Below are 6,553 nucleotides of genomic sequence, written 5' to 3'. Positions count from 1 at the left end.
AGATGCAGCAACATCTGTCTCAGGTTCAAAATCAGAATCACTTGTTGGAGGAGCTTTTCTTTTCTTGGTCTCTGACCTAGGGACCACTTTACTGACAGGTTTTGGAGGTCCATACACAGGCTTTTTACCAGTAGCTTTTCCAGCCTTAGAGGGTTTTGGTGTTTGGACAGGTGTACTAGCAGTCTCTACAGCTTTACCAGCCCTACTTCTAGTCCTCCTAGCTACACTAGCTTCAGAATGTGCAGGAATAGCCTTATCACTAGCTGTAGTTTCATTTTCATTAACAATTATCACCTCAGGAGTTTCATTCACAACTTTATCAGAAACAGCTTCTTTATCAGTATCCTTAGGTGGGGGACTCTCATCAGACTCAGAATAGTCCACAAGGTTCTCTTGTGCCAAAGATGTGGTAACATCTGGCACCACATTTGGCGCAGCGCCATGTGTTGCAACATTCGGCGCAACATGAGTCTCAGGAGCAGTTCTCTTGAGAGACTCATCAGCAACAGCCTCATTGGTCTTAGTGGAAGCACCAATATTAGCATCAACAACAGTAGGGGGGTTAGGAACAGTTTTCCCCAATTTTTCAGACATAGCAGGTTTTTCTAAACCTAGGTTTTCAACAGAATTTGGAGCATCAGAGTTTTGATTAAGTGAGTTCTTACCAGATGTGTCAACATTAACCTCTGCAGCTTTTACGACAGGAGTAGCAACACCACTCGATGGAAGTGGATCAACATGCAGTTCAGACATTGTAAAACTTCTTCTTGATTCAGACTTCGATTTCTTGCTCTTACGCTTTGAAACTTTAATCGAAGCGGAGGGAGATGAAGGATTTGTACTTGTTCGAGATGATTTATCCTTCTTTGCAACAGATTTTCTCCTCATCGTTGGACTTGTGGAAGGTATGGTGGTTAGAGGAACAGCATCGATTACCACCTTTTGTAGTGATGGAGTAGCATCTGACTTTGTTGGTGAGGATTTGGCAGAGTTAGACATGATTTGGATTTGAAGTTTTCTGAGAAGAGGAGAAGTCAGAGAGATGTTGATGAGGAAGATAGAGAGTTTTTGAGCGTGAGAGAGAGAATAGATGAAAAATAATGATTGTGGTTGATGGAGGTTGTGGGAAGTTGAATGAAAACTTCCTTGATTAGCGTGTAACTTTAAGTGAAGAGAGGTAGTTACACGCATCACATGCTGTAACTGCTATTTGTCTTCAAAAAGGCAAATTCCAAGTTTGCCTCTTAAATTTTCAAATTGACTTGCATCTAACGCCTTAGTGAAAATGTCTGCTAACTGTTCTTCAGATGCAATGTGCTCAAGTGTAACAATTTTTTCTTCTACAAGCTCTCTTATAAAATGATGACGTATATCAATGTGCTTAGTCCTACTATGTTGAATAGGATTTTTAGAAATGTTTATAGCACTCAGATTGTCACAGTAAAGTGTCATGACATCTTGCTCCACACTATACTCTTTCAGCATTTGTCTCATCCATAACAATTGAGAGCAACTACTCCCAGCTGCTATATATTCTGCCTCAGCTGTTGATAGAGACACACTATTTTGCTTCTTACTAAACCAAGATACTAGATTGTTTCCTAAGAAGAAACATGCACCAGAGGTGCTCTTTCTATCATCAGCACTTCCAGCCCAATCTGCATCACAATATCCAATTAAGGTAGAATCATTACCATGAGAGTATAGAATTCCATAGCCACATGTGCCATTGACATATTTGAAGATCCTCTTTACTTGAGTCAGATGACTCATCTTGGGTTCAGATTGGTATCTAGCACAAACTCCAACTGCAAACATGATATCAGGCCTGCTAGCTGTGAGATATAGTAGGCTTCCAATCATACTTCTATAGAGACTTTGATCCACATCAACCCCTTTCTCATCTTTGGTAAGCTTCAAGTGTGTAGGTGCAGGTGTCCTTTTGTGACTACCACCTTCCATACCAAATTTCTTCACAATGTTTCTTGCATATTTTTCTTGAGAGATAAATATGGTGTCTTCCATTTGTTTGACCTGAAGACCTAAAAAATAAGTTAGCTCACCTACAAGACTCATTTCAAATTCAGATTGCATTTGATGCACAAAGTGTTCCACCATTTGTCGCGACATTCCACCAAATACAATATCATCCACATATATCTGAGCTATCATTAGCTTCCCTTTCTCTTCTCTTACAAATAGGGTTTTATCATTACCACCCTTCTTGTATCCATGGCTGACAAGAAATTCAGTCAACCTTTCATACCATGCTCTAGGGGCTTGTTTTAATCCATAAAGTGCTTTCTTTAGTTTGTAAACATGGTTAGGAAAGCTTGGATCTACAAACCCTTTTGGTTGCTCAACATATACCTCTTCATTTAGATAGCCATTTAGGAATGCACTTTTTACATCCATTTGATATAGCTTGAATTTCAAAATGCATGCCACAGCCAAGAGTAATCTTATGGACTCCAAGCGAGCAACTGGAGCAAAAGTCTCATCAAAATCTACTCCTTCTATCTGGGTGTATCCTTGTGCTACAAGTCTGGCTTTATTTCTAGTAATATCACCATTTTCATCAGTTTTGTTCTTGTACACCCACTTTGTACCAATAACATTTATACCATCTGGTCTAGGTACTAGATCCCATACCTCACTTCTTTTGAACTGAGTTAGTTCCTCCTGCATAGCATTGATCCAGTATTCATCAGTCAAAGCTTCTTTAACATTCTTTGGTTCAATCTTTGATATGAAACATGAATTGGAGATTGCTTCTTTTGATCTTCTTGTTGCAATTCCTTGATTTGGATTTCCAATGACAAGTTCCAGAGGATGATTCTTCTGTGTTCTAGTAGATGGTCCCTTGTTTGGTCTAGGAACCTCTGTAGTAGACTCAGAATGTTGATCAGGTTCAGGTTCAGTTTGATCATCATCAGGTGTTGGGACAGGTGTTATGACATCTGTCTCTTCAGCTGGATCTGTACTTGTTGTATCACTGTCATCAACAACAACATTAATTGATTCCATCATAGTTCTTGTTCTGGAGTTAAAAACCCTGTACGCTCTGCTGTTGGTTGAGTAACCTAAAAATATCCCCTCATCACTTTTGGGATCCAATTTTCTCCTAGGTTCTCTATCTGCCAGAATATAACATTTTGACCCAAACACATGGAAGTACTTCACAGTAGGCTTCCTATTCTTCCATAGTTCATACAATGTTGTAGCAGTACCTTTCCTTAATGTTACTCTATTGTGAATGTAACATGCTGTATTCATGGCTTCAGCCCAGAACTTGTAAGGAACATTTTTGGCATGCAACATTACTCTAGCTGATTCTTGTAAGGTTCTATTCTTTCTTTCAACCACACCATTTTGTTGAGGTGTAATTGGTGAAGAGAATTCATGAATTATTCCTTCAGCAGCACAAAAATCAGCAAATTTAGAGTTTTCAAACTCCTTACCATGGTCACTTCTGATTCTTACAATACCACAGTCTTTCTCCTTTTGAAGTTGTACACAAAGATTTTTGAATTCCTCAAAAGTCTCAGATTTTTCCCTAATGAAATTCACCCAAGTATACCTAGAGAAGTCATCAACAATAACAAGAACATATTTCTTACCTCCAAGACTCTCAACTTGTATGGGCCCCATCAGATCCATATGTAGTAATTCAAGAACTCTAGAGGTGGACAAGTGTTGCAACTTTTGGTGCGACACTTTGGTTTGCTTCCCAATCTGACATTCACCACAGATATTGCCTTCCTGTATCTGTAAGCTAGGTAGTCCTCTGACAGCTTCTTCTGATATGACTCTCTTCATGCTCTTCAGGTTAAGGTGTCCTAATTTTTGATGCCACAGCTTAACCTCTTCATTTTTAGTTAAGAGACATGTAGATACATTACCTTCTTCAAGAGGGATCCACAAGTAGCAGTTGTCTTTTGATCTAACACCCCTCATAAGGATGTCTCCTTCATTATTGCTGACCAGACATTCATTTTTTGTAAAGTTGACTTTCATGCCTTGATCACATAGTTGGCTTATACTGATTAGATTGGCAGTTAGTCCTTTTACAAGGAGAACATTTTCAAGTTTTGGTAGACCATGGTCAATAAGTCTTCCAATACCTTTGATTTCCCCCTTTGCTCCATCTCCAAATGTCACAAAACTTATGGCATAAGATTTTACTTCCTTTAAATATTTTTCAACGCCAGTCATGTGTCTGGAACAGCCACTATCAAAATACCAATCTTCTTTTGATGATGCTCTGAGAGATGTATGGGCAATCAGACTTTTCCCACTGCTTTCAGCTGTATACTCCTTGGTATTGGTTGCATCATCTTTTTGCTTCCATTCCATCTTTGTTTTAGTGATGGACTGATCAGATTCTTGTGGAATTTCACTTGGATAACCATACAGTTTGTAGCAATAAGGCCTTATGTGCCCCTTTCTTCCACAGTGATGACATCTCCATGAATGGTACCTGCTTCTTGGTCTAGGTATAAACCTAGGTCTCTGCCATCTTTGCTGATGTGGTGCCACATGTGGCAACACTTGTCTCTGCTGTCTAGGAGACAGGTGTGGCGACATCCTGTCATGCATTTTTGGAGACGGTTGTTTACTCAACTCAGGCAAAAATTTCCCTTCTTTGTTGTAATCCATAATCCTATTAACATTTTTGTATTCATACCCAATGCCTGTTTTGGATCTACTAGGGGCAGGCAAAGTTTCTAGGATTTCATCTAGATCACTTCCTTTGAATAGCCTAAGAACATGCTTCTTTAAATTCTCAAGATGAGAGTTTAATTCAGTTACCTCTTCATTCAGATGGGCTATCTCAGTCAGTTGTTTGATCTTGTCAGCTTCTAAGTTGATGATAGTTGCCTTCTGTTGCTCAATGATCTTTAAACTATCTTCCCATTTAGTACCAAATTCAGAGATTCTTGACAAGTTAGCAGCTTTCTCAGTTTGCAACTTAGTGATTGTCTCTTTTTGCTCTTCAGAGACTCTGCAGACTTCTGCACTCTTCAGACACAGCTTTTTATATGATTCAGCAAGCTCATCAAAGGTTAGTTCTTCTTCACATGATTCAGTGTCAGATGTGCAAACACTTGTCAATACATGTATAGCTTTTGCAGTATCAGCTTCTCCTTCAGAATCCTCATCTGACCAAGTTACAGTTAACCCCTTCTTTTGTTTCTTCAGAAAGGTTCCACATTCACTTCTGATGTGACCAAACCCCTCACATTCATGGCACTGAACACCTTTATTTGGAGCTGATTTCTCATCTGTTACAGGTTTTCTGAAATTCCTGTAAGTGTTGCGACCAATGTCAGCTGCACCTGTCTTAGAGCGTTTGTCCATTCTCTTTAGCACCTTATTAAATTGTTTTCCCAGAAGAACCATTGCATCAGAGATGCTTTGTTCAGATTCTGTGTCACTCTGTTGATCTTCTTCCTCAGCATTCGAGACAAAAGCAATGCTCTTGTTTTTCTTATCCATCTTTTCATTTGTAGCTACCTCATAGGTTTGTAGTGAACCAACTAGTTCATCTAGCTTCATATCTGTGATATCCTTTGCTTCTTCTATAGCTATGACTTTCATGTCAAACTTCTTAGGTAAAGACCTAAGCATTTTTCTTACCAGCTTTTCTTCAGGTATCTTTTCACCCAAGGCATCAAATTGATTGTCAAAATCAAGTATGGTCATGTGAAAATCCTGAATGGTTTCATCATCATTCATTCTTAGATTCTCAAACTTAGTTGTTAGGAGTTGTAGCTTTGACAACTTCACTTTAGAGGTACCTTCATGAACAGTCTCAAGAATTGTCCAAGCTTCCTTAGCAGAGACACACTTTTTGATGAGTCTGAATATGTGTTTGTCAACACCATTATATAGTGCATATAATGCTTTTGAGTTTGCAAGAGCAAGCTCATCCTCTTCTTTGGACCATTCTTCAGCAGATTTCAACTCAAAAGTTGGTTTACCATCTTTGTCCATCTTCACAGGTGGAGTCCACCCTCTCAGCACTGCCTTCCATGTCTTGCTATCAATTTGTTTTAGAAAGGCCATCATGCGGGACTTCCAATAGTCATAGTTTGAAGCACCAACCAGAAGAGGTGGTCTGGTAACAAAACCTCCTTCTTTGTCCATCCTTGCCAGAAACGATTTCCCTGGAGCTCACCCTAAAATTCAGAACAGGGTGCCTGCTCTGATGCCAATTGAAATTCCTGGCACACAGTGGACAGGTGTTGCTCAAGGTGTAGCAACACTTGTCTGTTGTAGACAGATGTTGTTACTGGTGCGCCAACACTTGTCTATAAACAGAGCAAATAACATAAAACAATACAAACAGTAAAGTAAATAACACACAAGAGTTGTTAACCCAGTTCAGCCTAAAGCCTACTCTGGGGGATACCAATCCAGGAATGAAGTCCACTATCAGCAGTATTACTTCGAAGTTAAACTCACCCGTTTACAACTTCTCACTTAATCACTACCCAATGACCCTTCTACCTAGGAACTCCTAGATATGAGACCCCGTCCCAATTCCTAC

The sequence above is a fragment of the Trifolium pratense genome, linkage group LG4 (genome assembly GCF_020283565.1).
Source record: "Trifolium pratense cultivar HEN17-A07 linkage group LG4, ARS_RC_1.1, whole genome shotgun sequence".
Lineage (NCBI taxonomy): Eukaryota > Viridiplantae > Streptophyta > Magnoliopsida > Fabales > Fabaceae > Trifolium > Trifolium pratense.
This window is presented reverse-complemented; position numbering follows the sequence as displayed.